The sequence below is a fragment of the Erinaceus europaeus genome, chromosome 2, assembly GCF_950295315.1.
Source record: "Erinaceus europaeus chromosome 2, mEriEur2.1, whole genome shotgun sequence".
NCBI lineage: Eukaryota > Metazoa > Chordata > Mammalia > Eulipotyphla > Erinaceidae > Erinaceus > Erinaceus europaeus.
Genome location: NC_080163.1, coordinates 118,524,426 through 118,550,847, shown reverse-complemented (window position 1 = coordinate 118,550,847; position 26,422 = coordinate 118,524,426). Strand labels below are relative to the sequence as shown.

Here is a 26,422-nt window from a genome sequence, read left to right as displayed (position 1 = left end):
GGTAGGCAGGCAAGGTGTGAGTGGGCTACGGAGGGTCTGGAAAAGCCCACAGTCAAGATCCCCCTACTGGGAGGGAGGAGCCCCAAGGCTTAGCTGCCTCCCAAAGCCCACAGTCAAGATCCCCCTACTGGGAGGGAGGAGCCCCAAGGCTTAGCTGACTCCCAAAGTGTTTGCATTGTTGAAAAAATGTGCAAATTGGCTGCATATCACCTTGAACCCTCTAGAGGAAAGCTGCCAAAATTTGAGATAATGCCGTTGTAGGAATGCTAAGTAATAATCAGGAGCTGGCGCTTCTCCCAGGTCCTGAGGAGAGCATTTCTCTTGATGAGTGCATGCCCTCACTGCTCACTGGGACCACCTTGTCCTCTCACCTGCAGGATGGGGATAAGCAAACCTTTCGCTTGAGCACACCTGGGAGAATTAGAGTAATAAGGAGCTCACGATGGCAGCAGGCCAAGTACTCAGGAAGTTCTCAGCTAGTGTCGGCAGATAAAAGGTAACTCCTTCAACTCTGGCTTCATGGCATGAAAGACAGGCAGGCCAGGCTCTTCTCTACAAAAATACATCAGAGTAGTCTGGGAGGCGGTGAAGTAGATAAAGCACTGACTCTCAAGTATGAGGTCCCAAGTTCAATCCCCAGCAGCACAAGTACCAGAATGATATCTGGTTCTATCTCTCTTCCTATCTTTCTCATGAATAAATAAAATCTTTTAAAAAATATAGCAGCCTCAACAATTTGTTTGGCTTTGTATGTTAACTCTCTTTTCAGCCACCAGGTTCCAGATGCCATCAGGATGCCCGCCAGGCTTCCCTGGACTAAAGACCCCACCAATGTGTCCTGGAGCTCCGCTTCCCCAGAGACCCACCCTACTAGGGAAAGAGAGAGGCAGACTGGGAGTATGGACCGACCAGTCAACGCCCATGTTCAGCGGGGAAGCAATTACAGAAGCCAGACCTTCTACCTTCTGCAACCCACAATGACCCTGGGTCCATGCTCACAGAGGGATAGAGAATGGGAAAGTTATCAGGGGGAGGGGATGGGATATGGAGATTGGGTGGTGGGAATTGCGCGGAGTTGTACCCCTCCTACCCTATGGTTTTGTTAATTTATCCTTTCTTAAATAAAAAATAAATTAAACCATTAAAAATATATAGCAGAAAAGGGGGCCCTGTTCTGTACCCTATTTTTCCAGGCAGGACAGCTCTTTCTTTCCCAGTCCTGTCTCTCAACCTTGCTGGATGGTCTCCTCCAGCTTGGCCTGCCCAGTCTGGAGGCCACTCCCACTGAGCCTTGGGGTGACACTAAAGGTATAGGTCCCCATGGCCAGCACTGTGAGCATGTCCCCACAAGCATGGGCAACACCTCCTTTCTCTGGATTCCAGGGAACCAATCTTCTAAGTGAACTGACCTTTGAAATAAGTTTCCTCCCAGCATGAGTTCTGTCCCAGCCTGGAAGTGTCCCCTCATAGCCAGGGGCTGCTTCTTTCTGCTCCCAGGAGGGAAGCCCAGGAGAGAGGCTGGTGATTTCAATTTCTTTTTGGAAGGGGGAGGAAAGTATAAAGAACTGTGTTGTACAAGCTTGCCTCTGCCATTGTTTATGTAAACAGGTAAATTGTTTCCTGCCTCAATTAAAAACATCTGCCACATAAATGAATACCAATTAACTCATCCTGTTTTTAATTACTCTGTTAATTACACGCAGGCAGCAGAAAGGATGGCTGGGAGAAGGGGGAGCCTGTGATCCCCCCCTTGGCAAGGATCCGAACTCTGTCTGGCTCCCAGTGGGTGCGGGTGGCAGGGAGGTGGTGGCACAGTGCCAGCCGGGATTCCCCAATCTGGGGCTGTCAATGGGCACCTCTTCCCAAGGTCCTCTGCTTTCACCAGGGTGAGAGAGGCCCCTCTGTCCTTTCCTATCCCCCCTTCATTCCCATGACCCCACTACTGGGCATCCTTGTCACCTAAGAGAAAGGAGGGGGCTGTAGGGACTGTGCTCAGGTCCTGGCCATGTTGCTTGGGGGGGGGGGCACACAGCATTCATTTGCATCACCGTCCAGCCTTATGAGGACAGTCTTGTCATTACCTCCATAAGAAGTCCACTAGAGGGAGTCAGGCAGTAGTGCAGCGGGTTAAGCGCAGGTGGTACAAAGCACAAGGACTGGCCTAAGGATCCCAGTTCGAGCCCCCAGCTCCCCACCTGCAGGGGAGTCACTTCACAGGTGGTGAAGCAGGTCTGCAGGTATCTGTCTTTCTCTCTGTCTTCCCCTCCTCTCTCCATTTCTCTCTGTCCTACCCAACAACAACGACATCAATAATAACTACAACAATAAGGGTGTAAATAATAAACAAATATCTTTTTTAAAAAAAGAAGTCCACTAGGGCAGACTTGGGGGGAGGGCATTCCCATGATTGTCACAAGGGACTCAGGAAGCAGCCTGCTTGAGGTGACAATATCCAAGTCCATTTGAGAAGAATGAGAACCCAGGCTCTGAACTGGCTCATGTGGAAGGGCACCATGTGGCTAGATTAGTCTACAGCCTGATAGGCCTCAAGGAATCCCCTTGGTCCACACACAGGGCAGCAGGGACTCTACATTCATGTCCCCTTCAGGGACATCTAGAGTAAAGCAGGGAGCTTGACCCTGCAGCACAATCCTCCCCCTACACGATCCTCCCCTCTCTTGAACCAGTTCCCACAGCTTACAGACATCAAGCCAGGCAGTGCTCATGGGCCCTGGAGCCCATTCAGCTGGAGTGGATGAGAGCTATGTTTTGGAAAATTTGCAGTGGGTCCCTGAGAGACTCCAACAGGACCTACAGTGCCACGATGACTCAGAGGAAGAGGAGTACCTATCACCACAGCAACCAAGGGTACTGGAAGAGATGGTTGTAGTACTTTGAGTACTTCACCCCTCACTTCACAGAGAAACCTGAGGCTGGCAGTGTTTTATAATGGTCTCTCCTCCCACCTACAGGAACCTACCTACACAAGGAACTTCTGGGGAAGGCTATGCTGTACCCACGAGTCTCAGAGGAAGAGTCAAGGTCAAGATCCCTGTTTGGAGTCCAGCACTGACCATGGGGAAGAGCAATAAGAAGAACCTAACAAAAAGGGGGTCAGAAGGTAGTGCAGAGGGTTAAGCATACACGGTGCAAAGCGCACGGACCAACATAAGGATCCCAGTTTGAGCCCCTGGCTCCCCACCTGCAGGGGGGTAGCTTCACAGGTGGTGAAGCAGGTCTGCAGATGTCTATCTTTCTCTCCCCTCTCTGTCTTCCCCTCCTCTCTCCATTTTTCTCTGTCCTATCCAGCAATAACAACAATAATTATAACAACAACGATAAACAACAAGGGCCACAAAAGGGAAAAAATGGCCTCCAGGAGCAGTGGATTTGTAGTGCAAGCACTGAGCCCCAGAAATAACCCTGAAGACAAAACAAAACAACCCTAACAAAACAGCAGCTCCTTAACTTCTAATGGCCTGCAAGATGGTTGTCTTGCAATGAAATTAAACTTGGAATGAGTGGTATGCTCCCTTATACAAAGGGTACAACTACGGCACAGAATGGTCTGAAACCCCACTGGCTGGACATTAGAGCTGTGTTTCCGGTGTTTCTGGTGGTGTGGTGGGGGAGAGAGAAAGTAATCTGTCCCATGCCATGCTGGAGGAAAGACATCACATCACACAGGCCTCAGCAAAGTGCTGGAGGTCAAGAGATGAAGGGAAGCCTCACCCAATTGTAGGAGAAATGCAGTGCAGGTCAGCCCCCAAATTAGAGGTGGTATGGAGAGACAGCAGAGACCCCTGCCACTGTTGTCCTGTGTGCTAGGGGTTGAGCGATGTCACCTGACGGGGCATGATCCTACTTCGGAGAAGCCAGTTCTATTGTGGAAACAGCCACACAAATGAGGTATCTGTTGTGTGTGAGAAACTACTGTACCATGTGGATGTACCCAGCACCAGGGACTGAACCCTGGGCCTAAGGTTTGTAAAATCCGTTCTATCCATTGTGTCAGCTTCTCTGGCTACTGCAGAGCTGGGTTTAAGCCCCAGTGACCTTGGGTGGTAGTCAGGAAAGCAGCCCAGCTGGTAGAATGCAGGATTTCCATCCATGAGGCCTCAGGTTCAAATTTTGGCACATGTTTCAGAATGGAGTAGTTCTCTAGTCTCTCTCATTTAAAAATAAAGGTACCCATGTGACAACTGTCATGTAAACCATTTATTTCCCTCATAAAACAGCTAAAAATAAATGAATTGAAAATAAAATAAACCCAGTGATCTTGGACAGAGACAACCTCTGAAATTCAACAATGAATGAATGGACTGGAATGCAGGAATCTTGGAGTAGATGAATGTATGAACCAATGCATAAACTCACCTCTTAGTGAATGAGTGGATGAATGCACAAACCCACCGCTCAATAGATGAGTGAATGAACCAATACAGAGACCTTCCTCTCAGTGAATGAGTGAATCAACTAATATACAAACCTACTTCTCAGTAGATCAATGAATGAACCATGAGTGAAGGCTGACTGTGCCCATAACCTGAGGGGTGGGTGCTCATTGTTCCACAAAACATCTTTCCTCCAAAGTCACCAGACTGGTATGGGTGGCAGGGCCACAGCCGTAACAGAGGAACAGAAACAAACACACTGAAGCCACTGGCCAGGGGACACTCATGTGCTCAAACCTGGGCTTTAGCTGTACACACTGGCAGGACCTGCAGGAGGGTATGGAGAGGGCAGGAGCTGCCTGGGTGACACAGCTGGACGTCCTGTCCTCCTGCAGGCCCTCCTTCCCTGACTCGGAACCACGGGAGAAACTACTGTGGGCCAGTTCTCCCTGCCTTGGGCCTGTGCCAAGTGGGCAGATGGGCTTGGCGCTGCCGCAGCCGTGGTGGCAGCTGCTCTGGGGGAGGCAAGCACGGAGCCGGCTCCACTGTCTCCTCCCGAGCGGGAACCTTCTGGATGTTTTGACTCATTCCACCAAATGGTCTCAGAACCTCGAGGAGACCTGAGGGGGTGGGCTGCTGAGTCAAATCAGGGAGGGGGGATTTCCATGGAGAAGAGGCACCTCCCTCATCTCACCTGGGGGAGAAGGCTCAGAGCCTGTTGGGGAGCCCTTACTTGCAGAATTGGGTAGTGTGCTTTCTGGGGGTTCTGGAGCTGCAGCCAATTCTCAGGGTGTTGGTCTCAGTATGCCCAAGAGGATGGGCTTTCAAAAGCTGAGAAGTTGGGAGACCCTGAGTGCACAGGCCATAGAGTATCAGGACAATTATTGTGGGGGGACCCTGAGAAACCACTGCAGCATGGCCATACATATGAGGAGAGCCTGGTTTTCTTCTCTGGAAAATGGGTTTTGGATTCAGACCTAGGGGTACAAAGCCAACTGGAGGGACACATAGTAGTTATCATGCCTTAGTCTCACTGCTGCCCCTTTGAGTTGCCAACATTATGGCTGTGCACACAGCAGCTCTGGTGCTACTTCCTGTCCCCTTCCTGCCTCTTTCTGCACCTCTGACTTCCTCACAGGTTCTCAATCTTGCTGGCAAACCCTGCCATAGCCTTGACAGGGCTGTGTCCTATGCCACAGTGGCTCTCCTGTGGTCAGCTGCTCCCCCTCATACTCAGCTCAGACCACTAACTGACAACCAGTCTCTGCTAAGTGTCAGGCTGAACCCTGGTCCCTGGGTGGCTTGTCACTAGAGTAAGTGGAAGACACATTCATATAGACCCTGACTGCCTCTCTGAACCCAAAGCCCAGTGTGACAGCTGGCTCATGCCACCACTTTCAAATGTCCTGTGGGATGGGTCACTTCCTCACGACTTACTAGCATTTGTCCTAGAGAGTGGCTCTGGGATCACTGGGTTGAGATGCCATTGGCCTGCCGCTGTGTGTCTTCTATGGTGGCCCTAGGACTGAAACCCTGGAGGGTACCTATCCAGAAATGCAGGGACTCAGATGTGACCTGGCTGACCTAAGCCTGCCTCATCAAGAGACCTCATGCAGACTCCAGACTGGGGACGCTGCCACTGTTTGTAGAGACAAACATGATGCCAGCTTGCAGCCCGAGAAGCTGCTGCTGTCCAAACAGCCTCTCCAAGCACCCAGCAAGGGTGGCCCTGACCAGACGTGCACTTTGATGACTGTTGGCCCCAAGCCTGTGTGTTCTGAACTTGTCTTTGGCTGATGGGGTGGGGGAGAGGAGCAGGGGATCAGAGTTCTCTTGAAGCAGGGACTTCTCCAGGAGGGAAATACAGAGGGCACAGGACAGGGAACGGGGGTGGGGGTGGGGGTGGGGTGGACAGAGCCACAGAGGACAGAGGAAGAGGGATCCAGGCAGGTGTGAGAGACAGCCTGGTGGGCAGGGTACGGGGAACAAAGCCTATGCAGAGGCCCTGGTGGGAAAGTGCCTAGAGGAGCTGGAAGCCAGCAAGGCAGAGAATAAAGGTGAGGGCATGGGTAGATAGCATAAAGTTTATGTGAGACTCTCATGCCTGAGGGTCCAAAGTCCCAGGTTCAATCCCACACACTACCATAAAGTTCAAGCCTCTGGTACCCACCTGCAGGGGGAAAGAAAGCTTCATGAGTGGTGAAGCAGGGCTGCAGGTGTCTCTCTGTCCTTTTTCCTCTCTATCTCTCCCCCCCCCTCTCAATTTCTCTCTTCCAAAATGTTAAAGTGAGAAAAAGGGAGAGGGAGAGGAAGAAGGAGAGGGGGAGGGGGAGGGGAGAGGGAGAGGGAGAGGGTGAGGGAGAGGGTTAAGGTGGGAGAGAGAGAGGGAGAGAGAGAGGGAGAGGGAGAGGGAGAGGGAGAGGGAGGGAGAATATCAAGGACTGTGGTCTCTAAGCCCCAGAATAATCTGACTCTGTTCTTGGAGGCATCCCTCTGCAGTTCTGTGTGGACTTGAAGCTGCCTTGCTGGTTGGAGCAGGAGGGCTGGGAGACCAGGTAGAGAATCCCTTCTGTGGCCAAGAGGGCTGGGAGCAGGTGCTGAACAGATTCAGCAACTGTTTGTGGAACCCAGTACAACGACAGCTTGCAGGCCCGGAAGTGCTGCTGTTCAAACAGCCTTTCCAACACTCGGGGAGGCTGTCCCTGACCAGTCATGACCTTGGGCAAACTATGCTTACCACCCCAGCCACAACTCAGTCCCATGGTGGGGTCACCCTCATGGGGAGGAGGCAGTGACATCTTACGGAGGCTGACACCCACCAGGTGGTATTTTTCTTGGTGATATAGCCCTTGAAACTGGGCGGACAAGTTACAGCTGGAATGAGCATGTAACTCAGCACCTCCTCTTGGTGGGTGCTTCAGAAATCTAAAAAAAACATTGCATGAGAGTATTCACAGCAGCCACTCAATTGCCAGCAGGTAGAAATATGCCAGACAGCCCTCTCCTGTTGACAGACACACAGAACGTGCCCACTGCTGAGGAGTGTGGTCTAGTCAGCCTGAGGGAGTGAAGCTGACATGCTACCACATGGATGAACCTGAAAATATCAGGCTGCAGCAGCAGGGGGACACATGGGGCCACAGATTGTGCAATTCCACTTATGTAAAACTTTCAGAACAGGAAAACTTACATGGAGAGCAGATTGGGGTGTGAGGCTGGGGACGAGGAGGATTGAGAGCTGATGGGAACAATGTTTCCTTTTGAGGTGATACAAATGTGGGGAACCAGACAACAGTGCTGGGTGCAGAACATCATGAATGGGTTTACTGCCACTGAATTGGACACTTAAAAATGGATGAAATGGGGGCCGGGCAGTGGTGTACCCAGTAAGCATACGCATTATGCATAAAGACCCAAATTTAAGCCCCCAGTCCCCAGCTATTGAGAGGAAGCTTCATAAGTGGTGCAGGTGTCTTTTTCTCTTTCTCTGACTTCCCCTCCCAGATCAACTTGTGTCTCTCTAAAAAAATAATAAATGGCTACCAGGAGCATAGTAGATAAGACTCCCTACCCGTGACATTAATTAGAATGTGTTTAGGTGCTCTCAGCTGTCCCCTGACATCAAAGCACTCAGGCAAAGCCCTGACCAGACTGTGAATACTGTGATGGGCACCTCATTCAGGAACTTGAATGGGGACGATTGGTGCAATCTGAACAGGAAGTTGATAGAGAAGAAATGGAGGGGGCAGGGCAGTGGCACACTTGGTTAAGCACACAGATTACCAAGCACAAGGACCCAGGTTTGAGCCCCTGCTCCCCACCTGCAGGGAGTCTGCCTCATGAGCAGTGAAGCAGTTCTCTTCCCTTCCCCCCTCTCTCCCCATTCTGTCTTATCCAATAAGAAAATTAGAAAGGAAAAAAGAGAAAGAGAAATAGAGGTTCCAGTTGTTAAACAGCAGGTGTCTGAGACTCAGACTTGAAGTTTGACCCAATCTAGGCCCTACAGCAAATCACATAGATGTAAAGTGACAGTGTCCCAGGGACATTCTGATATATACATATTGACAGGGGTCCTAGATGACAGCATCTTGGGATAGTCAATATATTGGATTATTGGAAAAGTCATGACATATTTTTCTATGCAAAAGCATATCATGACTTTTCTGACAACCCAGCAGACGGGAGTGATAGTGTCTGGTGACATCCGGGTAGGTGCTAGTGACATGCTCTTGGGGATAAAGTCCAATATATGAGGTCTTTGCTGTTCCCTCAGTGGCACTGGCTTCAGCTCGCTCTGAGTTTAGTTCCTTGAAGGAGGGACTGGTCTGACTCCATACTGTGCCCCCCATCAATGACTGGTTAAAATCTATACAAATCCTAATGTTGGGGGACCCTGCTACAGCAGAAGCTCCGGGGATCAGATGGGACTGTGCTGCTGAGTAGGAACCACCCCACCTTAGCTAACAAGGAGCTATGAGACTTCAGCCTTGGCTTCCCCTATGTGAAATGGGTTTTCACAGAGTTGGTGGCCCAGGTGGCATGGCACACACAGCCCCCTGCTTGGCTATGAGTTTTCTCAGTTCCAGGTAGGAGAATAGGATGAAGAAAGACTTCACTGAAGGAACAGGAGCCAGAAGAGTACAGCCTGCACAGTGTTGGGAGACAGGAAACACAGCTTGGTGCAGGGTGGTGCCCATGCTAGCAACAGAGCCCAGGACAGCACCTGGGGTCCCCCAGGAGGACATCATAAATCTGCCTGCAGCGGAGTAGGGCCGTAGCGCAGCGGATTAAGTGCAAGGATCGGCTTCAGGATCCCAGTTCGAGCCCCTGGCTCCCCACCTGCAGAGAAGTCACTTCACAAGCATTGAAGCAGGTCTGCAGGTGTCTATCTTTCTCTCCCCCTCTCTGTCTTCCCCTCCTCTCTCCATTTCTCTCTGTCCTTTCTGACAACAATGACATCAATAACAATAACAATAATGGCTACAACAATAAAACAACAAGGGCAACAAAAGGGAATAAATATATATTTAAAAAAATAAGTCTGTCTGCAAACAAGGACCAATGCGAACAAGCAGACCTGGCACACCTCCCACCATCCAGAGAAGAAGAACCTGCATTTTGCATTTGAAACTGAGACATAGAGGTTGATAGTGAGGAGTGACAGTTACACAGCTACTAGTGGGGAGTCAGGGCTCAAACTCAGGTAGAGAAGCTTAGTGTTACACTCAGCAAGTCAGAGCGACAGGGACTTGCTGATCTGGGCAGGGATTGGGGCCCTTCTACTCCCAAAGACCCTTTTCTCTCTATCCCTATGACTCACAACCCTCTAGATGTTTCTTCTTGAGTGGTCCTCTGGGTGAGTACTTCTAAGATGTTATCAGGCACAGGAAGAGCTCCCTATAGTCCCTTCAGTGGGTTTTCCTCTGCCCAAGTGAACAGGCACACCCAACACCCCAATCTTCTCCAGGTCTCCTTCATCTCCAGGGAATTCAAAGCACCCAGGATTTAGGAGGCTGGACGCCTGTGGGCATGTCAGGGAAGGACACTAGCCCTCAGCCTGAGAGACAGCTTCCTCATGTGGGCCAAGTTCATCTCTGTTTTCCCTCCCAGGGACATCTGGCACCCCGTGAGGTCCCATGAATTACGAAAGACAGAAGTCTTAACTTCTGTTTTATTGTTGCAAGCAGCGGGCAGGAAGAATGTTCTGGAACGTTCCTGCCTCCAGCCAGCTAGGAGGTTGAGCTGTGAACTGGGAGTGGAAACCAGAAACCAATTATTGATTGCTTTTGTCATCCTAAGCACTGCCTAGCCTGGTTCTGCCTGGGGTCTACATGGATGCAAGCAGGGTGATTCTGCTCCAGGAGTTTGTTGCTACTGCCTTCTTGGTGAAGGGGACCCAAAGACATCAGGGGCTGGGGTCAGGGGTCAGGTCCTGTGACCTTCATCCAGGTCTGTATAAGGAGGAGCCCTGCCTCAGGGAACTTCAGCATTTTTGCCCTGATGTAGGGACATGCCTTAGATAAAGATCTGGAGGTGTGATTCTGTCTCAACAGTCCTGGGGCATCAGGAGGCAAAGGGTAAGTCTATGAGTAATTACATTCTGGGAAAAGAGAAGGGTGCCCATCCTGCATGACCTAGCCTGGAGCCTCTGCCTCCTAGTGAGGTCTTAGCAAACCCTTTGGATCTCCCTTTCAACCAGTGAGCCTAGCTAGCTGTCTGACCCTTCTGTACACAACCCCCTGTCTGCCCCACATACACTCCTGCCCAGGGAAGGGCCCAAGTCAGGAGAGAGCAGGAGAGACTGGGGATGACATGACATACACTCTGACAGGCCTTGGAAGAACCCGAGGAATGATCCAGGGCCTATCTACCTCTGTGTATGGCAGTAACTGCTACCCCCTCCTCCTCACTCTCTGGGCCTTAAGTTTCCATTTCTGAAGAAGGGAACCTGCCCTCAGGCATGTCTTGAGGGCAGTGTGTAGGGGGGGTGAGATCTGGCACAGCTTATGCCTGAAGGTGAACTCTATCACTACTGCAATATCATTCTGCTCCCTGCCCACTGACAGATGATACTTTGTCCGAGGCTTGTCTAATGAGAACCCTGGCAAGACTACACTGGTATTTACAAGGTAGAATTCAGGACCCTGCCCCAGGGTTACAGTCACCCAGATGTGAATTCCCACACCAGCACTGTTGTTTTTTGATCCCTTGCTCTGAACAGCCCTGCAGTGTCCTGTGGCTTCCAGAGAGTCTCAAAGGATGATGATCTCCACAGTGGTACAAGAGGGGTGGGACAAGGCCAATCAGAAAGAGAACTAGCAACAGTTGGGGAAGGGGTCTGGCTTTGGACCCCTGGCACCTAGACAGGGCACAGGTGTCTCCCTCCCCCCTCAGTCCCAGATGCTCCCTAATGTCAGTTTGGCTGAGCTCTATGTACCTGAGGCTGGATCCAGGGCAGAGTACCCACATCTGAGCTTTAATCCTTGGCGGCACCCAGTGCTCATCCCAGAGGGGTGGGAGGGATACTGAAGCACAGAAGGTGAAAAGGAGATAGAGTGTGTGAGGCCCCATAGTCAGCTGGGCTCTGTCTCCCTAGCACCTGTGAAATTAGGAAATTCCTGTAGCCTGAAGTCATGCAGACAAAGGCCAGTAGAGCAAGACCAGTGGGCAGCCATCTTTCCCAGGCCGAGACCATAGACAGGCACCCCAAGGGACACTGGTCCAATGCCAGTGCACTACTAATTGAACACCTGTGTGTGCCAGCTTGTTCCCAGGCCCAGGTCCTGGTGCTGAACACACATGCGCACACAGAAGCACACATACACAGATATACACATGGGAACATCCACACATACAGAACCATTTCTCTTCCCTTCCTAATTGAGGAGAGACTTCAGATCAGTGAACCCACCTGCCCCTATACTCTGCTGTATTTAAACTCTTTGAGTTTAAAGAAGAATCACAATAGGGAAGGGGACTGGTCTAGAGCCCCCACATTTCATTTCAGGAGAATACTAGGGAAACACCCCCCTCCTCGTACTGCCCCCACCTCCACTCCACCCCACTCTACACAGCTCTGTGGTGGTGGCAGCCTGGCCGGCTGGCTTGGATCTTACGGATTAGTGACCCAGCCTGCCGGCGTCTCCAGATCCTTGCGTAGGAAGGAAAATTAATTTCTTCCAGTCATGCAGAGATGAAAATATGTGGAGCCAAATCCGAGTGATTTCCTGGAGGTGGTAACTCAATTATGCGGATAACCCAGTGACAGAAGAGAAGTGCATGGACCCAGAAGGGCTAGGGGTACCCAAGGCTCCTGGGAGCATCCTGGTCCTGGAAGGGGATGTCCCAGCAGCGATCCTCTAGCTCACCAGCCAGATATGGGCACATGGCTGGAGTGAGCCAGACAGCCAGGTAACACTCCTACGATCCCTCTACTTCCATCCCACAGGGATTGGGGCACTTCCATAGAGAGGTGGAGCCCCAGAAAATTGGTCTGAATGTGATATTCTCTGCCTGTATCTGCCTAGCTCCTGAATAACCACATCTGCTCTCACTGTTTAGGCTTCTCTTCTTTTTTGTCCCTTTCAACACACACTGTAAGGCGACACCAACAAAATTGTGGGGCTCCTCAGGTAGGGGTGACATGCTGCACAGAACAGAATTCTTCCAGTGCCCACATTCTGCCTTCTGGGCTCAATTAAGTTTTCAGGCTTCCCTGTCTGAGGGGACAAAATCAAGGGACACAGCACAAACCTAGCACACGGTATAGTGTCAGCTCTCTTCAAATCTATCTGGGAGCTCTGTGTCTCCTTGCTTCTACTCAGCTGAATAAACGGTGCCAGGGGCCACCAAGCAAGCTGTGTAGGGAAGTCTGGACTCTCTCACACCCATCTGCCTCTTCCCTTAGGGCTCCAACCTTAGGAAGTTCCTCAAACCTTGCAGCAACTTGGGAGAGCAAAGCTGAGACAGGGAATAGCTGCTTCTCCTTTGTCCCCAGCCAACCCCGTCCTCCCAGGGCGGTCTCCCTGGGAACCTCCTGTTTCTGGGTCCCAGGGAGGAAACACACGCCCAGTGAGATATAATGAAGTGGCATCCTGGCTGCAGGGTCAAACACGGGGGGGTGGGGGGGCAGTTCTGGAGTCTTCCCTCTCACCCTCTACCTATACCCCCAAACTCCCCCAGAAACATGGGCTCGAGTCTATGCCTCTCTGGACTTGGACAGGCCCACAGTTGGCCAACCTCAGTCCACATGGGGGGTGGGGGGCGGGACGGGACGGACTGATCTGCTTGGTGGGCAAGGATCTGCCCACCACTCTGGCGAAGGGCTCAGTGCCAGGCGGTCCGGGGGAAGAGGGACAGCCCCAGCTGTGCTCAGAGCGCACTGAGCCAGCCCCAGCCCGCCGCCTTCTCAGCTCGGCTGCATTTCCAGCCATCTGTCCCTCCACGTCGGCTCACAGCTCCCTCCCGCGTTCCCACAGCCTGGCTCCCCGCCTGCCCAACACGCAGATGGACGCTTCCCAAAGGGTGTGAGTGGATCACTGTCACGGGGCTGTGCCCCAGACTAGGTCTGTAAGGACTCCTGGGAGGATGGTCAACTGCCACCCAGGAGGAATGAGGCAGGGTCGTCCCACCGCCTCTGGGTAGACTCACTAGAGAAGGCTGGATGGCAGGGTCAGACAGGCGCTGAAACAAGAAAGGGCAGGGTTAGAGGAGCTACAGCCCCTCTTCATCAGGAAGCCACTGGCACCTCCATTTCTCCAGATGTCTCATGCGCCCCCCCCACACCATCCCCGGTCTCCTGTCACCATGGCCTTTGTCAGGAAACCCAGGCGCTTGGGGGGGGGGGGGCGGTTTGTCTGTGGAGACTGCCCATCCTTCCTCACGTAGTTCTCATTCTAAGTTTGACCACACCCCCCTCAGGTCAAGCGCTGGGTTCCCCTTGGAAACATTCAGCTCCATGGGTGGGCGCTGAGAGGGCTGGCGCCACCCGGGCGTGGGCTCCAACTTTGCAAAGTGGGGAGGGGGGGCGGCGGGGGGGCGGGCAACCCGAGCGCTCCGCGGTTGCACGGAGACCCGGGACGGTCTGGCACTTACGGTCTGGGGTCCTGCGGAAGGAGGCGGCGCGCTGTGGCCGCCCGGTGGCCCAAGTGGTTTCCCAGAACTCAGTCCCGCCTCCGTAAGTTGGGGCGATCCGCGGCCCCCAGCGTCGTGCCGGGTTCAGGCGCGCGGCGGGGCGGGGGCGCAGGGCGGCCGCCTGGGCCCTGCCCGCTCGGCTCCGCACTCGCTCCGCCCGCCGCCCGCCGCCCGCCGCCCGCCGCCCGCCGCCCGCCGCCCGCCGCCCGCCGCCCGCCGCCCGCCGCCCGCCGCCCGCCGCCCGCCGCCCGCGCGGGAACAAAGCGCGTCGCCGCCCCGGGTGTCTTGGCCTCCGCTGCCTGCCCGGTGCCGCCGCCGCGCGCCCGCCGAGCGTCTCACGGGGCCCCGGAGCCCCCGCCCCGCGCGCTCCGCCCCCGCCGCCCGCGCCCTGCCGCCGCCGCTGCGCCACCTGCCTCCAGCCCCGCGCCCATTGCGCTCTCCGCCCGGGCCCCAGCTCGGTACCGGGGCGCAGGGGACGGAGTGCGGGGCCAGCGTGCGGGCTGCGGGACACGAGCCGGGAGTGAGGGGCGCGGGTGCAGGGAAAGGAGCACGGGGCCGCAGGGCGGGAGCGCAGAGTGTGCGGAGCGCGAGACAGCGGGATTCTGGGCGCGGGGTCTCAGCCTTCGCCGGCGCCCGCCCCGCCGCCGCGGCCTGGCCAGGGGTACGCGCTCACTCACCTCGGAGCCTCCGCGCCCCCGACTCGCAGTTTGAGGAGTCGCAGCGTCTGGCATGCGGGGGAGGCGAGCCGGCCCCCTCCTCTCGAGCCCCCCGCCTACCCCCGGCCGCGAGGGCCGGGAAGGGCCAGGGCCTCTAGCGCACTTGGCCGGCAGGGGGCGCCTTCCCGCCGCTCCCGGGGTCCCCAGAACCTGCAGCCAAGTCCGCAAGCCTGGCATCCCGTGGGCTCTAACCGTACATTTGCATATGCTTTGCATATGCAATTAACATATCTCTGGTTAGACACGGGCCTCCAGACTTGCTCCCTGTGATCTGACCGGTGCTCCCAGCCCAGTTCCCGCCTCCCTGACCTCATGCTCCTGCCCCTCTTTAGCACACTTTAGTAAAATCTTGACTTTGTTTTTTTTTTGCTTTCCCGCAGTCTAACACACTTCAGTCCTTGCAGACAAGCTGGTCTCCCAGGATCACGGTCTTAGGAGACAGAAGAACAGCAAGACACGGTTAGCATCGTGTTTGGCATACATCTGCATGGAAAGGCCCAGAGTCCCCAGTCTCCACATATAAAAGCCCAGCCATGTCCCAAAAAGTGTCCCCCTTCTTCCGGGTTGGCTCCACGCTCCCATGCATCTTTCTCCTTCCTCCCCTATCCTTGATTCCCCACCCCACCCCCCCCATTTCACCCCCTGGAGCTGAACCTGGCCTAGGAGGCAGAAGAAGTGTGGGGAAAAGAAACAGGACTCTGGGAAGGAGAGCACCACCCTTATCCCATATCCCTGAGATAGTACCCAGTTCTGGGCATGGGCTTGGTCAGCTGCTTCCTTCCCTCCCTCGTTCTATTGTTGGGAGACAGGGCTACACATGTGAGTAGCACACATGTGTAGCATGGAAAGTCCCCTGGTTTTAGGATGTGCCTAAACAGTCCTGTCCTGTCAAAAGCAGGCGGTTGGAAGCTCATGCCACATTGAGACAGATCTGAAAGCCCTAGCATGTTGTTTAGGGTTGCAGGCTTTACTCATGCTGCTTCTTTCTCCAAGGATTCTGAGACACCCTGGATGTTAAGATGTGATGCTATTTTATGTGCCACTAAGAAAGGAAAAGCACTTCTGTTATAATCCTAAAATTCAGAGATGTTAGAATGCAAACTAGCACACCAGGTGCAAGGAGCAGGAATATAGTCTGAGACCAGCCACTGGGCACTCTGTGGGGGAGGGGTACAGCCTCCCTTCTCCACCCCCCCCATTCATATGGAGTCTGGCTAATAGAAACTGGGATCCCCTGCAGATATACCTCCTATAAACATGGGGGCATTGTTTCAGTTCATTGGGATCCAGGCTTCTTGTGTGAGAGGACCCACTGCATTGTCACTGATTGAAGCTGATATAGATAACCATTTAAGATCCCAATCAGGAGAATAAACGATCAGAGAACCCCGAGCCCAGAAGATGGCTCACCTGGCAGAGAACACTTTACTATGCACGAGGCCATGGGTTCAAGTCTCTTGTTAAAACATAGGACACCTGCACAGGGAAGTTTCACAAACAGTGTAGTGATACTACAGTGACTCTCTTTCTTCCTCTCTGTCTCTCACCTTTTGTATTTGAAAAATAAGTCCACTAGGAGCAGAAGAATCATGAAAGTACAGAGTCCCAGCAATAACCCTGGTAAAAAAAATATTTGAGATCCAAATACAATTATAAGTCCAATCATAGGAGGTCTAGCTCCAACTCTCCCTCTCCTGCCTGAGAAATCTGAGAAAACCAGGAAGGAAAAGCAAGTATTGTGCTCCTTGGGCTGTGACTGTGCCAGTCACATTACCACCACAATGAAGATGAAGACTGTGACAGTGACTAAACAGCAGAGTATTGTCCCTGCCTGTCCTATCTATCAGGCACTGCTGGGACCTCCTGCTTTACAGGTGGAGAGACCAAGACACTGACAGGGCCCTTCACAGGAAAAAGTGGTGTTTCTCCTCTCCCCCCACTGAGTCACCTGGGTGCTCAGCTGGGATGATTCTTACCATGGAAATGGCCTGGTCTTAACTGCTGGGCTCTGTAAGGCAATAACTAAGGAGTTTTATTCCTACCCTGAAAATGTACTAGGTCAGGAGATTAGACTCCAGGTCACTTAGGGAGGAGCAAAATCCCCTTTGCATGCCAATGTGCTGGCATGGGATCCACAGAAAAGGAAACTTCTCCTTTCATGGTGCTGTTTTCTACCTGTTCCCTGCTCCCCTACCTTGAAGCCAGTTCCCCTACAGCTTCTAGCTCCTCCGCACTCCACAGAAGGGGCACATTAGAGCCAGCTTCTGACTTTCCAACGTGCAGTGGCTACTCTCTGGACATCCCCCCACCCCACACACATTTCTTAGAAAACAACCAGTCTGGGGCCTGGGCATTGGCACACCCAGTTAAGCCTACATATTGGAATATGGTCCTTACCTGGGTTCAAGCCCCTACTCCCCACCTACAGGGGGGAAGTTTCTTGAGTGGTGAAGCATGTCTGCAGGTGTCTGTCATTCTCTCTCCCTCTCTATCTCCATCTCCCTTCTCAGTGTCTATCTTTCTTATCAAAGAAAGAAAGAAATGAAGGAAGGAGGAAAAAATGACTACCGGAGTTATGGATTTGTAGTGCTGGCACTGAGGCCTAGCAATATCCCTGGTGGCTAAAATAAATAAATAAGAAAACTAGTCAGTCCAGTCAGCCTGGTCCTCTGTCAAGATTGGGCCTGAGCAGGTACCCATAGAGAGAAAGAGAAACAGTGGAAGGGGGGGGGGAAATGAATGACCAATCACAGTACTGAAGTGTCCTTCAGTGTGGTAGTACCAGCCTCAAACCTGAGTCTTGCATGTGGCAAAGCACTGCACTTATCAAGTGAGTTATTTTGCTGGTCCTTTGTTATTTATTTATTTAATATTCCCACAACAGAATGAGTTTATCTTTTTTTTAATCTTTATTTATTTATTGGACAGAGACGGCCAGAAATCGAGTGGGGAGGGGTGATAGAGAGGGAGACAAAGAGACACCTGCAGGTCTGCTTCAGCACTCATGAAGCTTCCCCATTGCAGATGGTGAAGACAGACAGGGTGTGCCATCAAGTCCATCAAATCGAACCTGGGTCCTTGTACATTGTAATATGTGCACTCAACCAAGTGCGCCACCATCTGGCCCTGGTTTTCCTTGTTATTTTAAATACTTATATTTACAATATGTCTGAGGTAGAGCTTTTTCCCCCTTAACACCCTAGGAGTCACCACTTGGACTCCCAGACCAGGACATCAGAGAAATCAAATTTGCTAATTCCACATGCTTTACCACCCAGGAAGTGGGTCCTGCCACTAGTATAAAGAGTATAAAGCAGGCGTATTGTAAATATAAATAAGGCCAGGTGGCAGCACAGCCAGTTGAAAGCAAACATTGCCATGTGCAAAGACCAGGGCTCAAGCCTTTAGTCCCTTCTTGCAGGATGGAGGGTTCACAAGCAGTGAAGCATTGCTGTAGATCTCTCTCTCTCTCTCTCTCTCTCTCTCTCGTTGTCTATCTCCCCTCCCTCACTTTCTCTTTATCCTATCAAATAAAAGAAATAAAAAAGTAAGAGGAAAAATGGCCACAGGGAGTGGTGGATTCATTGTACAGGCACCAAGTCCCCATGATAATTCTGGTGGCAATTTAAAAAAAAAGTAAATAGGGAGTCGGGCGGTGGCGCAGTGGGTTAAGCGCACATGGCGCAAAGCGCAGGGACCGGCGTAAGGATCCCAGTTCGAGCCCCCGGCTCCCCACCTGCAGGGGAGTCGCTTCACGGGTGGTGAAGCAGGTCTGCAGGTGTCTATCTTTCTCTCCCCCTCTCTCTCTGTCTTCCCCTCCTCTCTCCATTTCTCTCTGTCCTATCCAACAACAAAGCAACGTCAACAATGGCAATAATAACCGCAAGGAGGCTGCAACAACTAGGGCAACAAAAAGGGGGAAAAATGGCCTCCAGGAGCTGTGGATTCATGGTGCAGGCACTGAGCCCAGCAATAACCCTGGAGGGGAAAAAAAAGTAAATATTTAAAATAACAGGGATGGCAAAATACCTTACTTGAATAGTGTGCTGCATTAACATGTGTATGACCCAGGTTGCAACCCAGCTCCCACTGTCTTAGCAGAAATTTTTGTGCTGTGGTCTCTCTCTCTCCCTGTCTTTCTGTCTGCTTCTTTTTCTCTATCTGAAGAGTTATCCTAAAGCAGCCTAGGCAATGTAATTTTTTAAAAAAATAATAGATTATTAAATAAAGAGATAGTAAAATAGAGATTCGATGTCCCGTTATTCCCATGAAAACACACAAACTCAACCTTTTTTTTCATCAGAACTTCCGTTGGATTTTGCACCTGCACAATTCCATGGCTCCCAGCAGACCTCCCCGATTTTTTCCTTTTTTTTTTTTCTAGGCAGAGGGTAAGAAAGTGGGGGAGGGGAGGGAGAGACACTACAGTACCACTCCGTCACACATGAAATTTCTCCATTTTCATGGAGATCCCGTGTGGTGTCTGGAGATTCACACCCAGGTTCTTGTACATGGCAAAGTGTGTACTTCACTGGGTAATAAATCCCTTGTCCCTTGAACAAATTCTCAATATTTGGAGTTTCATGTAGTTTCACAAAAACAGTAAGCTCTGAAATACAGCACCAAGAGCAGACTTCAAAAAAGAAAAATTTGATAGGCTGGACTTCACTAGTAGTCTGCTTTGTGAAAGACTCTATTAAGAGAATGACAAGATAAACCACAGAGTGGGAAGAGTATTTACAAAATGCACATCTTGGACAAAGACAGATAACATAATGGTTATACAAATAGACTCTCCTGCCTGAGGCTCCAAGGACTCAGATTTAATGCTCTGCACCATCATAAATCAGACCTGAGCAGTGCTCTAGTAATAATAATTACTACAACTAATAATACTAATAATCACATCAAATAAAGGACTGTTCTCCAAAATGTACAAAGGACTAGTCAAACTTAACAGTTAAAACTGGCTGAAAGGATCTGAACAGACACCTTGTTAGAGGTATACAGGGCCAAGACAATAACTCAATGTAAGAACACAAGACTTGCATGACTGAGATTTCAGAGGCCCCAGGTTTGATCTCTTATACTGCCAGATGCCAAAGCTGAGTGGTGCTTTCCTCTCTCTCTCTCTCTCTCTCTCTCTCTCTCAAGAAGCCATACAGATGACACAAACACATGGAAACACATCAGTGACTCTCCAGAGAAATGCAAATGAAAACAGTGAACTACCACTGCACTCCTATTAGGGTGGCCCAAACCTGGACCCCAAACCCAAGACCACCAAGTGTTGACAAGTACATGGAGCAGAGAGAACTACCTTCGTTGCTGGTGGAAGCAGCAACTGGTGTTAAGATTTATTTATGACACAAGAAGAGAGAACCAGAACATCACTCCTATATATCCGATGCTGGGAATCCAACTATCGGAATAACTCAACTAGCAACCTCATGCAAGTCAGACTACCTATTGTGGCAGTCTCTGGGTCACTATACTTTCACTTTAAAAGTCTTTTAATTCATCACATAGAACTATGTAAATAAGTTGGAAGGCTAGGATTTAAACATTTTTTTTGCTAAGTCTAGTTTGTCTTCTGAACTGGAATCTCATTACAATTATAAGCAATATACAATTGATGTAAACAATGTGCACTTACACATTTGAAGACTATTAAGCATCAACAGTGAATTTTCATTAGAAATACATCTCTTCCTGGGCTGAGGAGACAGCATAATGGTTGTGCAAAAAGTTTTTTTTTTTTGTGCCTTGGGAACCAAGGGTCCTAGGTTCAATCCCCAGCACCATCATAAGTCAAAACTAAGCAGTGCTCTGGTTAAAAAAAAAAAAGTAATAATAATAATGCATCTCATGGGCTAGGTGGTAGCTCACTCCATAGAATGAACCAATTACATGTATAAAGACCCAGATTCAAACCACTGGTTCCCACCTGCAAGGAGAAATCTTCATGAGTAGTTTCTTTGTTTCTTTCTTTCTTTCTCTCTCTCTGCCTCTCACCCTCAATACAGAGTGTGCCATCAAGTCCGTTCTTGCTAGTGTGAAAATCAGTTGATGAGAAGAGAGGCTATGGGCTCTAATGACATCACACAGCCTCCTGGCAATGCCCCACACTACACAATGACTGGTCAGAGAAATACTTGTAATGACTTTGCCCTGACAAATCCTTAATCCCCCTTCAATTTTGTTACAAGCAAAGACAGATAACCAACAGATTTGCAAAAAGGTGTGTTTGATGCAAAAGGTGTGGGAGAGATTATGGCTGTGACCCGTGCATTTTCTTGGGACATGAAGGAGCTCACTCTATAAGGGATTTGAGAACAGGACAGGACAATGACCCAAATCAGCTGTGTGCTGTCCTGTCTGTCACTGTCAGGGCTGCATTAGGCCCCAAATTCTGGGGCTTTCAGCCTCCTGAGAAGTCAGAGGAAGAAATGAAAACAGAGGGCACACAGGGCTCCAACTAGGAACTTTCCAGACTCCCAGAGTTTCTTGACTTTCTCTCCTGGCTCGTTGCCTGAGACTGTGGAACTCAGATCCAGGGATGACAATGACCCCTTTGAAGAAGCGGAGGCTCCAGGGAGACACCCCAGGAAGGTGAGGGGGCCTATCTGGCTGTCAGGCCTGGGGCACCAGTGTTATTTGGTGCAGAGGTGGTACTGCACTAGGGAATGAAGTAACATGCAAGGAAGGCCGCTTGGCTTTGTGAGGGCAGCTTTCATCCTCTGTGCACACAGGCTACCCTGCTATCATTGCATCTGAAATACCTCCGTGGGGTCTCCACTAGAAACCTGAGCTCCTGTGTTTCTGACCCACCACCCACTCAGCACCCCACCCTCTTCTGAGTACCCCTACTTTGCTTAGGTCTCTGTACCTCCAGGCAATCACTCCAAGGACCCTTTCACCCTTACCTTGCCTGGCTGGTCCAGCCCACCTGTAGACCCAGGAGGAAGCTCCTCCCCCTGACTGGTAATTGACCCCGATGTGGACATGTGACTCAATTCCAGCCAATGAAATGGGCGAGAGGGGCTTCTGGAGCCTTTTAAGGCTCCCCTCCTCCTTGCTGGCACCCTGCAAGGGATCCCCAAATCATACTCACAACTACTACCCTGACGATGATGTTGACAGGGCAAGCAGATGGCAGGACACTTGGCAGGGCACAGTCCCTGAGCACAGTGTCCTGCTAAAGAGCCGACACAGCACCCCACCCCACTGGCCGTTGGACATACAATTTCCATAGTGAATGTCCTGATGGCTCAAGGTGGTGTCAACTGTGGTTTCCATTTCTTACAATGGCAGACATCCTAACGGTAGTCTTTCTATCTGGGAGTCTTGATCTCAGCCATCAGAGGCTGCTGTGGTGATAGGTCCTCACCGTTGGCACAGAAGGTTACAGCTAATTACAGTGACTGTGAACATGAAAGGGTATTTCAAGGGCTGGGCTGCACACACTGGTTCTACCTCTGTCCCCAGGACAATCTAGAACCAGCCACCCTCTTTGACACCACCTTAAATGTCTAAGTACCAAAGGCTCTGATTCATCTTCTGAGCTACAAAGTCCCCTCTTGTCACATACCTGGGACATTTTGAGTATATCTTAACCTTTGGAGTCTTTGACTTTTGCCCTGAAGAAGCCTGAGTCCTGTCTCTGACTACAACGAGGCCTACACACACACAGACAGGATTGTTTTTTCTTTCTTTCATTCTTCCTTTCTCTCTTTTTTGAATTTTTTATATATTTCATTTATTTATGTATTCCTTTTTGTTGCCCTTGCTGTTTTATTGTTGTAGTTATTACTATTGATGTCGTCGTTGTTGGATAGGACAGAGAGAAATGAAGAGAGGAGGGGAAGACAGAGAAAGGGAGAAAAAGATAGACACCTGCAGACCTGCTTCACTGCTTGTGAAGGGACTCCCCTGCAGGTGGGGAGCCAGGGGCTTGAACCAAGATCTTTATGCTGCTCCTTGTGCTTTGTGCCATGTGCACTTAACCCACTGTGCTATTGCCCCACTCCCTCTTCTTCTTCTTTTTTTAATCCCAGCAGAGCACTGTTCAGCCCTGGCTTATGTGGATGTCAGGGATTGAATTTGGGACCTTTGAGTCTCAGGCACAAAAGTCTTTTGAATAACCACTATACTAGTTCCCTGGCCTCTCACAACCTTCTTTTGAGATACACCATAGGAACTTGAGGAATGGGCTTTTTCTTTTCCTTTCTTTCTTTTCTTTTCTTCTTCTTCTTCTTCTTCTTTTTTTTTTTTTTTCAGATTCACCATGGAGAACTTGAGGAGTCACATGGCTGAGGGTTCCTGCCTGAACCCTGGAGTTCTATCAGGTTTGGTTCCAGACCCAAAGATAACAACTTCCAGGAGGGTGGACAGGTCCCTGAGAGTAGAGTGTTTATATGAGTACAGATGATAGTCACTTGTTGGGGGATAATTCTGTGGCAGCAAAGCTCACAACATGAGGGAATGAGATTGCTCTCATCTGAGCAAGCTGAGTGGCAGAAGACTGGCCCATGGGCAAGGTATGTCCCTAGGATGACGAGGGTGTGCTCTAGGGCTCCAGATGCTGCTCGTCCCTAAAGCACAGACTGGAGCTCTGTGAGTGCCTCTCCTGCCTACACCCAGGTTTGAGGAAAACTCACTTCAGCTGAAAATTCACAGAGCACAGGAACCTCAGGGGGGAATCCTGGTATGGTTGCTACTTTCTTCTTAGAGCTAAAGTCACCTTTGAATTCCAGCCCTTGTGTCTGTGCAAAGGCAGCAGCAGTTATCCTACTGAGGATGAATTGCAGACAGAGCCTGTAATCTCCCTGCTCACCAAGTTTAGAAACCCAGTGTGCCACCAGGGACTTCTCAAGAGGGCCTCTGCTAAGCTCCCCAAACACCTCTGCACCAGCCCCTATTCTGTGGCTGATACTGCAGCCTCTCAGGCCAGCCCCCGCCACCTGGCCCCAGACCTGAGCCCTCACTGGAGTCTTCTTGTCATCCAAGGTGCAGAGAGGTTGGTGACCCCCAGACACACAACTGTGACCATCTCCCAGCCAAGCATATGAGGTAGTGTCTACACAGAAAAACCCAAGAAAAGAATGAGGCTTATGGTCTAGGAGGTGGCACAATGAATAAAGTATTAGATTCTCAAGAATGAGGCCCTGAGTTCTGTCCCTGATAGTATTTGTGCCAGAGTGATGCTCTGTTTCTCTCTGCCCTCTTGTGTTATCATATAAATAAACCTAAAAATAAGGAAAAGGAGGTGGAGAAGGAGGAGGAAAGAGAAAGTGGTACTGAGTGATGGAGCATGGAACACCCGTGAGAAGTGTCCCTAAAGTCCTTCAGTATGAGGAGTCTCTAAGGCCTCTCCCTGGACACCTTCCCTGGGTGGGGAAGGGACAGTTTCTTAAATAAGGTGCCTGGAATTATGTGCTAAAGTTTCCAACTCTGAATGTGCTAAATATCTGACCTACATTTTGTGTGGGTGGGCTATGTGCCTCCTGAGCTGTAGCTCAAGAGAACTGTTTTAAAGTCACAGTGGGTTGGGGCAGGGGATAGTTCACCAAGAGAACACACATTTTATGCATGAAGACCTGGGTTCAAGGCCCCATCTACCGTGTGGGAGCAATATGCATAGAGGAAACTTCTGGAGTAGTGGAGTGGTACTGTGGTGTATCTTTCTTTGTCTTTTTCTCTCCCTCTATCTGGGAAAAATAAAAGATAAAGAGGGTCTGCCTGGAGTGATGGAATTGTGTAGGCAGGAATTTCCAGTGGAATCTTAGTGTAAATAAATAAATAAAATTAAGATGGGAGGACTGGGAGATAGCTTATCTAGTGACATGTCTTACCATGTGGAAAGACCTGGATTTGAACACCACTGAACTGGGGAAACTCCATGGATAGTGGAGCAATGTGGTGGCACTTCTTACACATTCTTTCTCTTCCTCTTTGTCTGTTTCTATATCTGAAATAATAAAAATAATGGAAAGCTCACTCTGGTAGCGTTGGACATGCACATTCCCTAGGCCTTGGCGCTAGAAAAAAAATTAAGTTAAATCACAATGGACCGCAACTAAAATTTTGAACCTTATAGACTCTCCACTCTGTTGAGAGGTGCCCCAGTTTCACTGGTACAGATAACAGTGCAAGTGTGGGGCATTAGAAGGGTGGCAGGGCCCAGAAACCACAACAATGTGTCCATCCTGAGGAGAAGGGACTCTGGGACCTATAGAGTGGGGAAGGAGACTCAAAATAACTCCAAGAACCTGAAACTCCAGAGAGAAGTTGAGAGCAATGTGGTGACCTCAAATGGGGAACCCTTGTAGGAAGGAAAAGAGAAGTTTTTATGGGGTTAGAGTGAAGCAGGAGGATGGTGGTGAAAACAGAGGAGGGAAGAACCTGCAGGCAGGACGTGCCCTCCACAACTCGGGGAGCAAGGACTGGGAAGAATCCATGGTATGGAGGCTGCCTCTTGGATGGGGTGACTGTGAACTGGAGTGTGTACCCCCTCATGATTCAGGCTCTTAGGGGGCATGGGGAGAGTCCTGAGGGTGTCGGGTAAAGTCTGGTGTAGTCTCCTCCCAGTGACTGCTTCCTCTGGGTAGTGCAAATTTGCCCCTGCCAAGGGCCCAGGGTCTCCTTGCCTGCCCCCAAACCTTCACACCCCTCGGGGCTAAGGGTCTTGTATGCCACCCTGCCCCCACTGGGGATACCCCAATGTCCTCTCTCTCTCCTTCGCTCCCTCCCTTTCTCCCTCTCTCCCTCTACAGGACCCTGAACTACCATTCTGGGTGGATTGGTTTTCAGTAAAGACCAGTCCTGACAAGTAGGCTTTGTGACAATATCTTCATTAATCAGGAGTAAATTTCTTTCTTTTTTTTCCAAAGAAACATGCTAAACTTTCAGTGATAGGGTTTTCATGAACCTAGGCCCTAAGCATGTGCACAATACAAAACCCGTGGCCCACTAGGACTGCTCCCACTATTTGTTCAAATGTTTCCATGGGCCCTCAAGCACCTTTGTCAGGGTCCTACCTCCAGCCCCTTTGGAGGAACATTTGCTTTCAACACCCAACTGTAATCTCTGCATTTCATCCTGCCTCATACATGTGGGCAGAGAGCTTTTGGAACAGACATGTGCCCTCATGTATGCCTACTCCCACATACCTCCCACATGCCTCAAACATACATACTCATTTCATGACCTGGTGACCAGGTGTCCATGTGGGGGTTATAGTTGATGTCACTTCGTAGATTTCTCTAGTGACCTGGGGTCCCAATAGTTCCTCCCACCAAAGAAGACAGGTCAAGAGAAACTAAGCTGGTAGAAGTGTCACTTTCAGGGGGCCTTGATTTGTCAGAACTACTTCAAGGTAAACACAGCAAACTACAGAAAACACTGCTACCCATGACTCAGGGATGAGTCTAGCATTAGGGATGCGTCTATGTCAGGAGCCAAGTGGGGGCATATTTTCCTGGAAACACTGCTCCCATTCTCTATCCTTTAGTTATCTTCAAGTCCCCCCACCACCCTGCCCTGGTATCCTGGATGCAGCTGATGCGGTGGCGCAGAGCAGGCCATGACCATCTGGTGCTTCCTTTCCATTTGCCCCTTGCAGTTAGACCCCCCCCCATGTTCCCCCAGTCCTACAAAGATGGAGGACCCAGGTCCTCC

The 26,422-nt window shown here is 50.7% G+C and overlaps 1 protein-coding gene across 8 annotated transcripts in view; it reads right to left on the bottom strand.

The window, feature by feature from the left end:
- The window catches only part of CBFA2T3 (CBFA2/RUNX1 partner transcriptional co-repressor 3), a 64,698-nt gene that overhangs the window by 28,271 nt on the left and 10,005 nt on the right, over positions 1-26,422 (bottom strand). The window contains exons 1-2 of one of the 8 annotated variants that reach the window (XM_060185016.1): positions 13,989-14,368; positions 13,545-13,577 (exon numbers count right to left, since the gene is read on the bottom strand). The exons of 4 other annotated variants lie outside the window; for them this stretch is intronic. The gene's annotated coding sequence lies outside the window, so the exon portion shown is untranslated. Of the gene's footprint in view, positions 1-13,544; positions 13,578-13,988; positions 14,378-14,704; positions 14,863-26,422 lie in introns of those variants that run through there. 3 more of the 8 variants (XM_060185017.1, XM_060185019.1, XM_060185015.1) reach the window with 3 other exon arrangements.